This window comes from Lytechinus pictus, unplaced genomic scaffold (genome assembly GCF_037042905.1).
Source record: "Lytechinus pictus isolate F3 Inbred unplaced genomic scaffold, Lp3.0 scaffold_20, whole genome shotgun sequence".
Classification (NCBI taxonomy): Eukaryota; Metazoa; Echinodermata; class Echinoidea; order Temnopleuroida; family Toxopneustidae; genus Lytechinus; species Lytechinus pictus.
The window spans coordinates 7,131,962-7,149,810 of record NW_026974141.1 but is presented as its reverse complement, the minus strand read 5'-3'; the positions used below and the strand labels follow the sequence as shown (position 1 = coordinate 7,149,810).

At 35.2% G+C, this 17,849-nt stretch overlaps 1 long non-coding RNA gene across 1 annotated transcript; it reads left to right on the top strand.

The window, feature by feature from the left end:
• Positions 1-14,152: 14,152 nt before the first annotated feature.
• On the top strand, positions 14,153-16,212 carry LOC135157852 (uncharacterized). The gene is made up of 3 exons (XR_010296778.1): positions 14,153-14,396; positions 15,470-15,596; positions 16,128-16,212. It is a non-coding gene; the product is annotated as an uncharacterized LOC135157852 (long non-coding RNA).
• The last annotated feature ends 1,637 nt before the right edge of the window (positions 16,213-17,849 follow it).

The following is a 17,849-nucleotide window of genomic DNA, read 5'->3' as shown; positions in this document are numbered from 1 at the left end:
ACATGGTTATTGAACAATGGAATAGATTGCTTTGATTTTTGAGACTGTTTTCACATGACTGTCAAGGTATGGAAGCAATGTACCATATCTTGAGTACACCCAGGTAAAAAAAAAAACCAGTTGAAACCAGTCGAAATATTAACTTTTGATTTTTCCTCCTGTCTTTCCTCTTCCTTTTCTTTTACCTTCTTTCCCCCTATTTTTTTGGCTCTGCCAGTGGGGGGGGGGGGGGGGGGCTCGGGCCCACCCCCTGGATCCGCCTATATGCAATTGGTTGGTATAGAGTCGCCTGTGTCACTATAACATCATACAAAAAGGGAAACAAAAACTAAAATTAGTTCGTCAACGACTCTTGAGTCCTGAAGAGGCATTAGTTTCCATCATGACTATAAAATTTATATAGCCCCTAATTTGATTATAATACAATAGTTACAATATTGATGCATTAATGGACATGACAGAAAGCGACCGAGGGCCTTGGAACAGTTTTAAACGTAGACGGATAGCCGCTGAGCCAAAAGTGGGGGCCCACGATGCAAATATACCACAATACATTTTCCGGGTTTTTTTTTGTTCATGAAAACGGAAAAAAGTAGAGAGAACGGCTATTAAATTTTGTTGGGGATATAGTAAGCAAAACTTTAAATGGCATAACAGTAATTTCTTAGTTATTTACAAGATGAATTCTCGTCAGGTTTATGCAATTATTTTATTTTCTGTATTTATAAACTTTTTTTTGTTGGGATGTGCTTAACCGTTTTGGCATCGCGTCAGAACAAACCATCTATCTTTATTTTAATTTGAATTATTCAATTTTTCAATTCACAAAAAAACAACATTGTTTTTCTTCCATTTCACATATTTCTACGTTTTTCGTAAATATAAATTCATACAAAAATCAGTTTGTTATGAAGTACATGCTAGGTTTAAAGAAGAAGGTAAACAAGTGGAACGCCTCTGGCAGTCTCGCCTGCATTCACGCGATTTAATATAGCAGCAGTGCTAACTTTGAAAACTACTATAAAATAATCATTCACAAAAAGACCATTCATATAATGACATAATACCACGTTCATTGACCATAAATGACACTTGAACGGTAACTTAAGACTTGTCAACTACACCCATGTCCACATTTCATTCACTCTATCCATAAACTTTCAAAGTTATGAAGGCGATTCAACAATAACCCCAACATGGCCTAAGTTTATTGACCTTAACTGACATTTGACCTTGGTTTTGTGACCTGAAACTCACAGGGGATGTTCAGTGATGCATGATTACTCTTATAATTCAAGTTTTATGAACTAGATCCATAAACTTTCAGAGTTATGATGGTAATTCAACAAATACCCCTAACTTGGCCAAAGTTCATTGACCCTAAATGACCTTTGACCTTGGTCATGTGACCTGAACCTCAAGCAGGATGTTCACTAATACTTGATTAACCTTATGCCCAAGTTTCATGAGCTAGGTCCATAAACTTTTTTAGTTATGATGTCATTTAAAAAAACTTTACCTTCGGTTAAAGGAGAATGAAACCCTTGAAACCAGCTGAATCAATATCAAAGAGAAAAATCAAAGAAACATATTGTTGAAAATTTGAGGAAGATTGAAAGAATAATAAGAAAGTTATGAGCATTTGAATATTGAGATCACTAGTGCCATGTAGATCCTCCCATCGGCAATGCGACCAAGATCTTTGATGTCACACACGTACAACTCCCTCATTACTTTAGTACTTATTTCACTTATATTCTCACTTTTATAGAGTCTATCACAAGGTGATATGTTCTCTTTATGAGATGACTAGTACAGAGGTTTCACAACATTATATCATTGATGAATCATTTGTCATATGATTATAATGAGCAAAAAGAGATGTTTTGGGGTATATTTTCAGTGTCCAAATGGGAGAGTTGTACGTGTGTGACATCACATATCTTGGTCGCATTGCCAATAGGAGGATCTCCATAGCATTAGTGATCTCGACATTCAAATGCTCATAACTCTTTTATTGCTAGTCCTATTTTACTCAAACTTTTGTTGATCTTATTCTTTGATTTTTCTGCTTTCACAAAAGCTAACTTGCTCCAAGAGTTTCATTTTCCTTCTCTCAACATGGTCTAAGTTAATTGACCCTAAATGACCTTTTTCCTTGGTCATGTGACCTGAAACTCAGGCAGGATGTTAAGTAATTCTTGATCAACCTTATGTCTAAGTTTCATTAAATAGGTCATTATACTTTCTAAGTTATGATGTCATTCAAAAAACTTAACGTTAGGTTAAGATTTGATGTTGACGCCGTCGCCGCCGCCGTCAGAAAAGCGGCGCCTATAGTCTTGCTCTGCAGCTATGCAGGCGAGACAAAAACTAAGGCTTTTGGCGGGATACGCCTACATACATTTTTTGTTTTGTATGGTATTTTTCTTATATCGGTCTCTACAGTACGTATCAAAAAAAAGTTTACACTTTGAAAAAGCCCTTGGAATTAAAAAATATAAAACATGTGGGTAATTTATTGACATATAATCTTGGGTTGTGTCTCATCTATCCAATGAAAGTAAAAGTTTTGACGGAATGTTACAATTGAGTGAGCACTGTCCATTTTTGTAAAGCTCGCAGAAATGCTGGTTTTCACGCTGTGTCAAGGGGAAAGGGCGAAATCAAACTTACCCTGCGAAACATTTCTCATAAAATTCCCTTGCGCTTTTAGTCAATTGAAATAAAACGGATACATTCAAGCATTTTGTAACAATTTTGCCACCCAAATTGAAATTTTAACACTTAGTAAGCACAACATTTACCCTTTTTGTGCCAGCTGGATCTGAGGACTTAACTGAATCTGAACAAAAACTTATATCAGACATCTCCAGCATTTTATCACTAAGTTTTTATCATTTAAAATGGGTTTACATTTCATTTTTCATTTAATACTTGTTTCTCCACACTTCTTCCAAGCTTGACAATGATGAACAAAAAGAAAATAAAGCCCAAGTCATTTCATGTAAATCACAGCTCAGTGTAAAGCAAATATCGTCACGATGGCCTCGGTGTGTGGGGGAGTGGGGTGGGGCGCAATGCACTCTTTGAAGTGTTTTTGGCAAGGAAACAAGTTAAAAAAGGTAAAAGATATCTTCAAATCAATTTTACTAGCTAAATTCCACGTGATCTTCATGATTAAGATTACTTTTATTTGCATAACTATTTCAAAGTTCTGCGCAAATCATTTTTCACTAACTTTTCAAATGTAAGTGTGTCACTCAAGCGGAAATATTGTTCGACAGTTATATCGTCATTTGCTTAAATGGATCTGCACTAATGTTAGAATGTGGAAAAAACTTCAGGATATTACAAATGTACAATTTTACAGGATTTTTTCTAAGTGTAAACTTTTTTTGATACGCACTGTATAGACTTTGGGTTTGTCTCCCTGCCACCTTCCAAGTACAGCGCGCTGTGGTGTATGAGCAAAGAGATAACACAATCAAGTTTTACTAGCGACTACGTATAGGCTTTGTCTTCTTCATTTTGTTGTGATTTGGTTTTAGTTTCGATCTATTCCTGTTTACGCTTTTGATGCCAACTCTTTACTCTCTTCAAAACGACCCTTCTCCCTTCTCTTGACTTTTAGTTCTTTCTTGGAAAGCATGCAGACCAGTATTGTGTGAGAGGCATTTTCTTTCTCTTTCCTTGTCCATGAAAGCTTCCTTGTTCCTCCTCCTTCCACTTTCTCTCCATCGTTTCTGCCGACTTCAGCATTAGACAAAGCCATGACACCTGTTTTGGAACTATAGAATCGTACTATCTCAGCAAAGTACAGCAGAGAAGTTTATCAACTTCCGTAACAATTACTGAAAGAACTTATATAGCAAAGGAAACAAGAAAAGTTCTAAATAATAATTATGCTAATACTTAACATTTGTATAGTATAAATTATTTAAAATTCCAAAAGCATTAAATGTCGTATATTATTCTCGGGAAATTGTTTTCGTTGGCAATATCCCCTTTGCTCAAAGTGATGTTGAAAATGAGTTGTAAAATATTAATTTGACAAGCACGAATAGCTATGATTTTTATGGGTACCTAGGTGGAGGGTACATTATATGATTTATACCTGTATGATTATGATACGGAGTGATTCAGTAATAGTAAAGCACATTAATTTGTATAGCACATTCAAGAATTTTTTCACGGAAGTTAATGCGATTTTTAACACGATTTTCAAAATACCGCCCAAGAGCAGACACGGTAGACTAGGTTCTTATAGGCCAATAGACGACTGGCGTACGGATGAAGGGGGGCACCCCACCCACGAATTTTCAACAAACAGGGAAAAAGAATAGGACGAAAATGGGTGTAGATGTGATGTTTTATTCTGATTATTATGTCAAAAATCTATCACGAAAATCTTTTTTTCAGAAACTTCGATCAACAATTTTTGCTCCCTGGACTTAAAAAAAAATTGTCACAGACGCCATGCGCCCCCTCAATGTATTTTTGCTCATCATTACGCCACATAAACACGTTGATTAATGTAGGCCTGTGAACCTACACATTCGGTTCTTCAAAATTAAAAGCCTGTATTTTTATTTTGGTAAATTCCCCCAGACGCGCACATCCATTGTTGTGATATAACCTGAAACTGCTATAAAGTAGAAGGAGCGAAAAAAAAAAAAGTTCTTATCAGTTGCCCCAGCAAAAATAATAACTATATTAATAAAATCCTTGCGTATTTGTTCTCTCTCTCTCTCTCTCTCTCTGATATAAAACCACTCCATAATGTGGGGAAGTTACAAATTGATGCAGAGGTTTGAGGTTCGAGTCCAGGGGGGTGTTTCACAAAGACTTAAGTATGACTTAAGTCGCATGCCGACGCGTACATGATATCTACCGTGTTTACACTTAATCGGCAATTGGTTCTGAACCAAATGCCGATGCAGAATCGGCATTTAGATTGCGTTTACACGTTGTTACAGCTCGCGGTTCAGAACCGCGAGCCGATGCAAAAACCTGAAATGATACGCATACCTACAATATACGTCATAATAAAGACAACGCTGGATCAGTGCGCTTACAATTACGTCACAATGGTAAAGTAATTGAAATGCGCACAAATTGCCGGTGCAGAATCGGCTTTCTGTTTACACGTAGTAAAAAAGCCGATTCTGCATCGGCTCGCGGTTCAGAACCTACTACTTTGGTGGTGCAAATTGCCGGTTCTGAACCGCGAGCCGATTCAAATGCCGATAGATACGCAGTAGTGCGCGTCCTCGTGGCACGATCTGACCAATAATATTCTGCCTTAAAATTTGCATATACATCCTATAAGCATTTTTTGTAATCATGAACGGGATGGGCATCTCGATGTAAGCGGAAGCGCGAATTGAAATTGTTTGATATTCCAACCCAAAATTTGACACTCTAAGCACTTTTTGTGACCATGATCAGGATGAGTATCTATCTAAACAATTGATGCGAGCGCGAAGCGCTAGCTGAAAATATTGATATTCTGACCTAAAATTTGAACATTCGAGTAAGAATTTGGGGTAATCATGAACAGGATGAGTATCCAACAAAACATTTTACGGAAGCGCGGAACGCGAGCTTATTTTTTATTTATTATTATTATTTTTTTTATATTTCGACCCAAAGTTGGACATTCTAAGCACTTATATAACGGTCCGTGAACAGGATCGTCACCTTACTATACAATAATGCTAGCGCTATGCAGAGCCCTGGGAACGATTTTTTTGCTGGGGGTGCTGAAGTAGGCCTAAATTCAGGGGCGCCTCCAGCTTTCGCCAATAAGAGGGGGGGGGGGGCGAAAAAAATACCCATATTTTCCCGGATCGGCCACTCAAAGATGATTTTTTGTTTCTTCGTAACAGTCACTTCTTTGCTTTATCCTTATAAAACAGTTATCTCATAAGCCATATTTAGATAGTGCGAGCGCGAAGCGCGAGCTAATTTTTATTGATATTTCATGTATCTTATCCTGATAATTGAACGTGTTGGGCAATGTTTGTGATTTTGAACAAAATCCGTATATAAAGGGACCTTTTGAGGACTGTTTGTAGTTAGCAATAAAGCGATACATATTCAATAATCAAATAAAGCGAGTGCGAAGCGCGAGCTAAATTTGTTTTGACATTCCAACCTAAAAAATGGAAATTCTAAGCATATTCTGTAATCATTTTTTTTCTTCATACTTTTGCCCCAATGGGCAAGTTTATTTACAAAAAAAGAACACGTTTACAGAAGTCAAATTATAAACATTATTCAAACAAATGTTTCAACATCCTCCATTTCAAATTAAAATCTTTCCTTTTTCCATTTAGATCATAAATGTAACATTCATCTAAATAATAATTTTGTATTACCTTCTTAATCTTCTTAAAATCAGGTACAGTCTTGTTCAACCTCGAGAAATATAATTGTTGTTTTACTAAAATGATAATACAATTCAGGGCATCATTTCGCTTTTCTTTATATCCAAACAAAATATTATGTGGAGTAAATGTAAGAATAAACATAGGAGATGATATCCACGTTTCTATTTTACTCCAAATATTTCTACTAAAATTACAGAAGTAAAAGAAGTGTTCAATTGTTTCCTTTACAGTATAACAAAATGTACAGCACTCAGTATTGGTGATCTTTAGTTTGAATAAAATATCATTTAAAAACACAATTCTATTGAAAACTTTGTATTGGAAATACTTTATCCGAATGTCAGTTGTAAATCTGAAAATCATCCTATTAAATTCCGGTATTTAAGTGTGATCCAAAAGAATATTTGAATTTTTTCCCCATTTTGCTGCAATAGTTTTGGCTGAATCTTTATTTCCTATCAAAAGTTTATATATACTTTTACACCCCTTTTTATCACTCATTATAGGAGAAATATAAGGCATAACAAATGGTTCACATATTCTATGGTCTAGATTTTGAAATTTTCGATTAAACACACATCTTAGAGCCTGAGAAATTGAAAAATATTCCAAAACATTGACTTTTAAACCAAACTTAGATTCACATTCAGTTAAAGATATAATATTTCCTTCTCGATCTTTTAAATCATTAATAAATCTTATACCCTTTTCTTGCCAGTATTTAAAATAAACAGACTTTCCATCTATTTGTATTTTACTATTTTTCCATAAAGGTTGCGCTAGCCAATTGATATTTTCAGATTTTTGAAATATCGAAAATAGCATGGCAAAAAACTCTTTCCAAAATGGATTACTAATCTTTTCCGATATGTTATAAAAATATTCATCTCCATAAAACAGATGGAAAGGCTGTCCTAAAGAGAATCCTAATAGACTTTCTACGTCATCACATTTTCTCAATATAATTCTTCTCAACCATGTCAATTTTAATGCTTTGTTAAAACAATCTATATCTATCATTTTCAATCCCCCTTCTTCGTATGAACCAAGTATTTATTCCCTACTAATTTTGTCTGGTTTTCCATTCCATACAAATTGAAAAAAATTTAACTTTAATATTTTTCATTAGTTGAGCCGATGGACTGGGGATTGAAAGAAAAAGGTGATTGAATTGAGGCAATAAAAGGGATTTAGCCACTGTAATTCTACCCAAAGGTGTAATATTTCTCTTCGACCATGAAATCATCTGTCTTTTCAATTTATCAAAAATCCTATCGTAATTGAAATCTGGGATCTTGTTAATATTCACATGAAAATCTGTACCAAGATAGCGAAAATAAGTATCCTTTATCAAGTTTACTTCTAATTCAATGTCTAAACTTGTCTTTTTCAGGTTACCCCAAAAAATAATTTGCGTCTTTTGTGAATTGAGTTTAAGTCCAGTAAATTGAGTAAAAAAAGAAATCATCTCCAACACTTTTTGAAAAGACTTATTTGAGCCAGAAATGAATAAAGCCGTATCATCGGCATATTGAAGTATTTTGAATTCTCTTTTGTTTACGCTGATTCCCTCAAACTGGTTTGAATTTCTTATCCACAATGCAAGAATTTCCACACACATAATGAAAAGGTAAGGAGAAATTGGATCCCCTTGTTTACAGCCTCTTTGGATATTAAATCTGTGTGACAATTGAGAATTAACAATAACGCTTGAGTAAGCATTACTGTGCAAGACATCCACCCATCTCTGAAATGACGGACCCACCCCAAAAAACGAAAGAACCCTTTGAATGAATTCATGGGAAATACTATCGAACGCCTTTTCGAAATCTAATAGCATTAAAGTACAAGGTAAATTTTGCTTTTCCGCTAAAGCAATGATATCGTATATTATTCTAATATTTTCCCCAATAAAACGACCAGGTAAAAATCCTTTCTGATCTGTGTGAATGACTACTGATAATACCTTTCGTAACCTATTTGCAAGACATGTAGATAAAATGTTGTATACAACATTAAGAAGAGATATCGGTCTCCAATTTTTAATAAAATGACGGGGCTTATTACCTTTAGGAATTAAAGTTATAAGACCTAAGTTTTGTGAAGGAGATAATTCACCAGTCAAATAAGCATTTTTGACACTTCGCCACAAATAAATTCCTATATCATTAATAAAATACTTAAAAAATTCTGCTGTAAAGCCGTCTTGACCGGGCGATTTACCAATTTTAATCTGTTTAACTGCATCAAGTATTTCTGAATAACGTATATCCCCTTCTAAAACCTCACTTTCTCGTGGTGTAAATATCCTTACTTTATTCAAAGGAATCATAGCAAACAATCTTTCAGCCTCTGATACTGGTTGAAATGTATGCAAATCCTTAAAATAAAGATATACTTCTTGTAAATATCTTCTTGTTGATCAATTAAACAGTTGTTTTTATCGATCAAATCTTATAATTGTCTTTTCCACTGATCTCTGTTTTTCTAAATTCAAAAAATATTTGGAAGGCTTTTCTCCAAATTGCATTTCTTGTATCCTGTTATACTTAATCGAATTTTGCTGCTCATTTTCAATAATGCTTTCTAATTGTTCTTTCAAAATACGTATCTTTTCAATAGTTGAAGTTCTTTCCTCTGATATCATATTGGTTTCTAATCTAAAAATTTCCTTCTCAATCTTGATTTTTTCTTCCTTATTCTCTCTTTTTCTTCTCACCGAATATAGAATAGTAGAACTTCTCAACTCCATGAGAAGAGTATAAAAAAACAACTGTTCATTGATAGAAAACAAAATATCTTCCTTTCTCATCTCTTCATATTCTTTACCTTGTATACACTAGCGTACCTACGGGGGGGGGGGGGCAGGGGGGGCACTCTGCCCCCCCTGACGAGTCACAACCCATGCAAAAACGTATCTTTGCCCCCCCTGACGGGCTTGAAAAACCTTTTTTGCCAAACCCCCCCCCCCCCCCCCGACGAGCTTGAAGACCTTTTTTTTTTTTTTTTTTTTTTTTTTTTTTTTTTTTTTTTTTTGCTTGTCAATTTTTTCTGGTGCGAAATCCTTTATTTCTGATCGAAGACCTTTTTTTTTTTTTTTTTTTTTTTTTGCTTGTCAAATTTTTTGGCGGACGGTTTTGCCCCCCCTGTGGAAAATCCTAGGTACGCCACTGCTTGTATAGATTCTTCGTCTGCATATTGTAATACTACTTCTCTTATCTTTCTTTTAATAACGTCCACATATTCCTCATCTTTCAACAAAACATTGTTAAATTTCCAATAAGTAAAACATTTTTGGTACTTATCTAATTCAAATTCTAAGCTGATTATAGAATGATCAGATTTATATCCAAACAAATGTTTTGTTTTTGTGATTAAAGAAAAGAGATCTGAGGAAACCAAAAAATAATCAAGCCTACTCTGTTTTAATGGAGTAGGCTGTCTCCATGTATAACTTCGAATCCCTACATTATGTTCACGCCAAACGTCTACCAAATCCAAATCATTTTTCAATTCTATCACCTTCTTCCTTGCTTCTTTGTTGTTCAATCTAATGTAATTTAAAGTATCCAGATCAAAATCTTGCACCAGATTCCAATCCCCACAAATTATTATGTGCGGGTCATCAAACTCAATGGTATATCTTTTTAGATCATCAAAAAAACCAGGAGTATCGTCATTTGGACCATATAATGAAATCAATGTTACTTGCAACGTTCCAATACAAAGACTCAGTATAATAAAATTACCTTTCTCATCTATTTTTTCCTTTTTTACTTCTACAACAAAATTTTTGTCAAACATAACAGCTACTCCTCTCGAGCGAGAATTGTTACAGGAAAAATAACATTTACCCAACCACTCCCTCTTCACTGAAAGACATATTTCAGGAACAAAATGAGTATCTTGTAAACAATATATCTGTGCTCCTCTAGATTTTATATATGCAAGGATGTCTCTTCGTTTCGTAGCATTTCCTAGTCCACGGCAGTTAAAAGATAATACTTTCACAGTCATAGAATCACTCGTAAATAGCTACAGTCAACAAATGACAACAACATTATGAAGACACCCATACAAAATCTATCATAAAAGAGAGTGGTTGGATAATTCATTTGATTCATTTTGAATTGAGTAAGGGAGCAAGGCATGTTAACACAGATGTTTCGCGGTTCCAAATATTTCAGAATGTCAATTTCACAAGGACTTTGCATAACAAAGGCAGCTTTAATGTTCAACAACCTAGGCAGGCATTTGTCACCAGTGCATTGGAAATGGCTACAGCTAAACTTCATCACATAATGTAGGGATACACGTATTCCAATTGTAAATACTAGAACATGGTTGTGTACAGAAAAGTGTATGGTTATTCCTAGAGTCAAAATGTTCACTTAAAAATTTCCGTACAACTTAGAAAAATATATTGTTCTGGTTGTAATTTCACAAGCATACCTTTTTAAGTATACATTTTCTAATAAAAGGTTACTCTCAATCCTTTCAAAATATAAAAAATTCACATTTTGAAGAAAAACTTTGAATATTGCTTGAAGGCATGCTTGAAGGCATGACTTCAATGAAAGCCTTGAAAAGTAATTTTGAAACTCCTCCATTATATTTGTTTCTGATTCCGAGCATAGAATATGACATTGAGATTTTGAACCCTGACTCTGAAAGAGTAATATCAACATTACTTGGAACCATGACTTTAAAAAATATCTGAAATGGCAGATGTGAGATTTCTCAATCTTCCTTGCTTTTAACTCCAAATATTGAACAAAACATTGACCTTCTGAAACCTGACTTGTAAAGTAAATTTGTACTAAGCTACTGTATTCCAGGTATAAATGAATAATTAGAGTACATGTATTACTATCCATTCCTTTGAAATAATACATTTAACATCATGAATCAATATTGTTTGGAAGTATAAATTAAAGAGATAGTATTGAGATATGTCTGTTGTTGCCGCTTGTAATAGCCACAATTGGATATAATATTGATCCTGACTTACATGTAACCATACTAACTGCAATGAGCAAATGTATCCATGAAAAAATATTGGAGACAATTGTTTGGAACCTATGTATAAACTAACCTCAGCAACCTGTTCCATCAGAAAATCTTTATATGCATGTTTATCACATTTAACACATATGATATGGAAAAGAAATATCAAGATGTATAGAGCATGACTGCTTAACATAAAGACTTCATTCGAATCTTTCGAAATGTAGCTTGGTAAACGTGTTCTCGCCTGTCCTTTGGAGTATTTATAAATTGTCATGAAGGAAAGCAAAATGCAGTCTCACAGGCAAAATATAATCTTTTAACGATGACATTTGACTCCCAATCAGCACATGTATTCATTGAGTTTCAACATATAATGCCATATAATTTTCATCCACATATTATGGTGATGATTGTTCTACTCACTATTCTGTAATCATGGGCAGGATAGGCATAAAGGGCATATAATTAAACAATGCGAGCGCGAAGCGTGAGCGGAAAAAGGAAAGAGATTTAGACCTAAAACGGGTCACACTATTCATGCTTTGTAAATCATGAAAATAATGGGTAATTGGATATCCTAAATCAATAATGTGAGCGCGAAGCGCGAGCAAAATATTTTAGTCTGAAACTGGACAACTTAAGCATGTATTGAACAACCTGCGTATCTCAATAAAAAATGCGTGCGTGTTTAAGATATTTATGTCTAGTATCTGGGCATTCCGATTATATATTTTTATCATAAATCATAATGTGATCGCGAAGCGTGAGCTGAAAATATTCCTATCTGAAAAAGTGTAAATTTAAGCACTAATTCAAGCACTGTGTAGGAGAATTGTAAAGTGGATACTATAGATCGCTCCTAATAAAGTATGTGAGCGCGAAGCACATGCTGATATTTTTAATTTTGACCTCGGGGTCTGGACATTCTAAGGACTTTTTGTCATCATATGAAAATGATGACTTTCGTTTACTCCTCTTCCTAAGCGCGAGATATTCCATATGACAAAGAAAAGGATTATTTAATTATCAGGAATTCATGAAAATGTTAATGTTAATCTAATAAGCATAATGGCAGCTAGAAATTTGTTGAAATTAATTCCTGAAAACTGGACATTTTAAGCACTTTTGTAATTATGAATAGGATGCATGGGTATTCATTTTTAACAAATTAATAAGAGCGCAAATGGCGATGTCATGAAAATAGGATTTTAAGTAGTTTGTTTTAGAATTGCTTATTATTATAGAGGAAATTATCGAGGTATACATTACTCACCAATCAAAATGCAAGTGCGCAGCGCTGACTGATTCTAGGTTTTGACAATCAAACCTGAAAATTAAGGTATAGTTTGAGAACTTTATGGAATACACGAAGAGAATAGGTACCTGACAAATAAAATAACGCGAGCGCGCAGCGCGAGCTGAAAACGTTGACACTAAAACAATAAAACGGACATTTTACAGAGCACTTTTTGAAAATCAATTTATAAATCAAACAAAATAATTAAAGCCCGATGTCGGAGCTAAAATAAGTTTTGTATATTTACTTCAAAACTTGATATTTTAAGCTCCATATCAGCCTATTGAGGAAGAATCTCATGCAGGCCATCTCATCAAACATGCAATGCAAAGGTGAAGCGCAAGCGAAAGCTTTATATAATGACATGAAAGGTTTTTTATTTTATTTTCCAAGCGTAAGTCGTCCCCTCACCTTATTTTATTCACTCATCCTCTCTTTTCCCTTCTTTTTCTTAAATGCCTCCCCCCTTTTTTTTGCTCCGCCAATAGGGAGTCCCGGGTCCCATGATCCGACAAGCAAAACAATGTTTCACTACAAAATGAAGGTCATTTTGGTGCCAAGAAATTTGATAAGCCAAAAATGGGTATAAGCACAAGATGTTGGTCATTTTCCATACATTTCTCGTATGTGAAACACCAACCAGAATTCCAGGGGGTGCTGCCTATGGAAAAAAATACAGGCAGCATCCCCTAATGGGAAAACCTTGGGGTGCTTCAGCACACCCGCTTCCCAGGTCCATGGCGCTATAAGAGCGAGATGAAAAGTTTTGATATTGTGACCTAAAATTTGGACATGATAATTTAAGCACTATTGGTGGTGATGAAAAGGATATGGGCATCTATATAACTAAGGATTTGATGCGAGCAAACATGAGTTTGGCGCCCCCCCCCCCCATGCATGTCGACCATCAATTCGGCGCAGCCCTACGTGGACCCGATTTGGCGCCCCAGGTAGGGCAACAATTCGCCCCCCCCCCTTGTCGAACATCAATTCGGCGCCCATACCTATATAGGCTAAACATCAATTCGGCGCCCCTCTTTTCCTCTTCTTTTTTCTTCTCTCTTATTCTTTCCCTCCCTTTTTTCTCCCCTTTTCTTTCCCTCTTTTCTTCCTCTTTTTGGCGCCCCCTTTATCGTCTACCCGGGGGCCGCGGCCCCCCTAGCTAGCCCCAATACGCTGTCGATAAATTTCTTGCTGAAGGAAAACACACCATGGTCATTAATTCCACGTCCCTCAGTTTGAACACAGAGATACGATCTTACGTATAAGCTCCCGAAGGGAGCTAGAGAGGGAACTCTTTCCGCGCGTTTTTATTTCCCATAGGTTTTGTACATAGCCAACATGGCTGCCGGCGGACAATTTGAAGGATGATTTTGGAGGGTCAATGTTTTATTCATGAGAATAACGTCAAAATACGCATAATGCACTTGTATGATTGGATTAAACGCTAATGTTTTATTCATGTTCTCATGCATTAAACATTTTTTTCCGTCCCACAATTCCCTACGATATCTGTGCGAAGTGTCGTTCTTTTGGACTCTGCGAATTTGAAGTTTCTGAAACGAAATAGCTAGACTAATTATCTGTTTATAGAATTGATGTTCGAAATCATGGTTTCTGAGTGAACTTCATTGGAGCGGAAAATCTTGGAGGGAACATCAATACTATTCTAATGACATTCCATAGGAATAAAAGTAAGTTACGCTCATTTTCATGTTTTGATCTCACTTGCAAATTGTAATGTGTTTGCCGGGGTTCGGGGCTCATCCTGTATTACGCACTATGTAAACCTCAATTTCAATATTTCTTTTGCCTGACTTCCAAATAAGTGTGATCATTGAGTTTCTCAAAAATACTATAACTAGGACTAGGCTAGGGGTCTACAGTTTGTCGTAGATCTAGACATTCATCGGAATGCTTCATGTAGGTCCAAAGTAAACATTTATTTCAGTTTTATTGTGATTAGACAATTATCAGGGGTAGATGTGGACTTGTTTCCGACCTCCTGTTTTTTAGTAACGACAAACTGTCGATTTTAGGCCTATTCAAATTTAGGTCAATGTAGGGATATGGTCAGAGCGGGATCCGGCCTTTGATATCGCCGGTGCTAGCCGAGCGAGATTGTCGATGTAGTCATGGGGTATGAAAATAGCGCGGGGACGGACTAGGCCCAAACTAGGCCCAAACTTCAAGCTTGAAAGTTGAAGTTTAGGCCTAGTCCGTCCCCTCTATTTCATCTTCATATGAATTCTCAGCAGTTTCTTTTATTCAGGAACGCTTTACTTTAGAATAATCAGTGTTGAAATACGATTGACTTGGCATTAATGTCTGTTATGTTAAGTGTTACTTGTCTTAGTCTTAGATTTGAATGAAATGGCGTAGCCTACCCTAGACCTAAATCAAGTCTATTTGAACAGGATACCCTGGGTCCGGCCTGGGGTGGTAATTTGAAAACGTTCTTAGTGTTTACTTCATTCAAATGTGATGTGATTCTGAAGTTATACAGGCCCAGCATAGACCAGATTCAGCTATATACAGCTGTAGAAATATGTGGTTGGAATCATTTTACTTTTATAAACAGAGTGAGGTAGGCCTATGCCTCTATGTGATAGAGAATGAAGTTTCGGGTCCAGATAACTTTTTTGTTCTAGTTTGGAATATTCATTCATAGACCTGGGATATGGGCAGCTGGAAATTTCAAAAATATTGTTTAAGAAGAGTAATTTTATTATCTCTAAAACTCTCAAATTTAAATTGTCAATTGCAGATCCAGTGGGACCAAGTTCTTAGCAGTTCACACCTAGTCAGAAGTACAAAATTGAGAACCATGCCGATCAGCAAGTGTTAGTTACAATCTAATGAGGAACAGGATATCTGAATGGAAAAATTGCAAGGTATGCTTACTGTTTTGATAATATACAGGCTGTATCTAAGCTCATCACCCCCCCCCCAAAAAAAAAAAAAAAAAAAAAAATGAATATTTCCCCTTTTTTGGGAGGGGGTGGGCTATGGCCAATTGTGCTGAAACATGATGCGATATCATGTAATGTTAAAGTTCCATTGTGAGTTAATATTTGTTTGAATTCAGATTCAGCAGTATTTCCATTTCTAACACTGCATACTAATTATCCATATCTCCTGTCTATACATGCATTTGCATAAAAAACCCAAGATATTAACAGTTATCACAAAATTCTGATAAATATTTGAATTAATTTTCACTCTTTATTTTCAAAACATACTGTAGATAGTTATATTGATATATGAATTTATCTGGATGTGGGACGAAAGTGACTGCATGTGCTAAACTTGTTTTATCACTGAAGATATAAAATAGAGTTTACATCTTTTTTTTACTAAACTGGACTAGATGAGTAAAAATAATTTACAGCTTATTATGTTCTTTTCTCTTTTTTACCATGCAGGTTTCCCACTTCCTAAGCTGTTTAAGTACTGGTATCACAACATAAGTGCCAAGAAGAGATATGAAACGGTCTCAAAATTTTTGCTGATGCCCCCCCCGATGCCGTGACCCACGGAACGCCACTGCAAGTCTTCATAAATTATGTAGGGTTATTAAGTTGCATTTATTGTTATCTTCATTTTAAAAAAATGTGAAATGGGCTACCACTGCAATAATATATAAATAGACTATATTTCAAAAATAGATTGAATTCTAAGCACAGTGACAGTAGACAAATCAAATTTTGTTAATGATTCGCTAATGTATTGATTGGGGAAGGCACTCTTTAGGATTCTGGCATTGTGTCCCACCCCCCCCCCCCCCTTATGAGGAGTGCTCTCACATCAGAAGACTATTTCTTGTCAGCAAATTTGAAAGGAATTTACCAATTTTTTTGAGTGATAAACTTTTGTGGAAGAAAATAAACGAATATCAAAGGTTTTTATGCTCTTTTATGGAATATTAACTATAGGCTCATCGAGATCCTTTGAATGAAATTTTAACAAACATTGTACAATGTAGAAAAATGTACTTAATCCTATTTTTGTACATTTATATACCCACCCCATACTACCCTTACCCAGTAACAGCCCTTTTTAGCTATGCATTGCCTTCATTTTTTAAAATACAATTTAATGCTTGGTAGATGCTAATTATTATTTTTATGTTAATGTCAATGTTTTAGAAAATGGATTCCTTAATAAACATGTTAATTTTGAATTGAATTTTTTGATCTTGGTAATTTTCATTTATCAATTAATTGTGATGATGTATTGCTTCTGAGCTGTTATGCACAAATGGCACAAGATGTTGCACTGTACTGAAATGTGATGATACCACTGTTACATGAGATCAAACAGCAGTCAATTAAAATATCATTCAAGAAAAATAAGGATAAGAGTGGGAAAGAAAGTAAAATGACAGGAGATTATTTGCTTGTATGCATATAGTTATGTCAGTTTCTGAGAGAGAGACAGACAGAAAGAGAGAGAGATGGGGGGGGGGTGAAAGTTCAGTTTGTTTTGAAAGAAGCAATTATAAGACCTTACTGTTCATGACGGGGGGGGGGGGCAAATTATTTCTCCAAATTTTTGAAACCTGCATATAAAATGTATTTTTTCTTTCCAAATGAAAATTACACCAGATTCATTTTCAGTTGAAAATAAAAAAGAAATAGCCTACGATCGGTTTGCTCTCTTGCCTATTTAATTTTGAGAACCCCCTCCCCCCTAAAATATGGTATATACCTAGGTCATGATTATTGATGATTGACATAGAAGTCGCCATTTAAAATTAAGTGCTCCGAGGACTGCTATTCATAATAGGACTTATATTGGAGACTACAATTATGGAAAAGAATTTGATTTGTTATTATCTTTGTTTATATTATGAAAAGAGGTTCATTTCGTTTTCTGCAATAAAAAGAAAAAAGGGCTCCAGAAACTTAAAGAGATGTCATCGTATATGGCAACATTTTCTTTGGGAACCTCCTCTGTAATATTTTTTAGCAAAGATCCTGGCCATTTGCAGCTAAAACAAAGCAAAGATGCAGTAATAATCGTAACAAGCAATAACAAATAGATCATTAAAATAGATGAATAATAAAACTCTGAGGAGGAAAAAAACGAATGATCTGACATGATGTAATCACTGACAGACACCATTAACGATTATTAATCAGGTC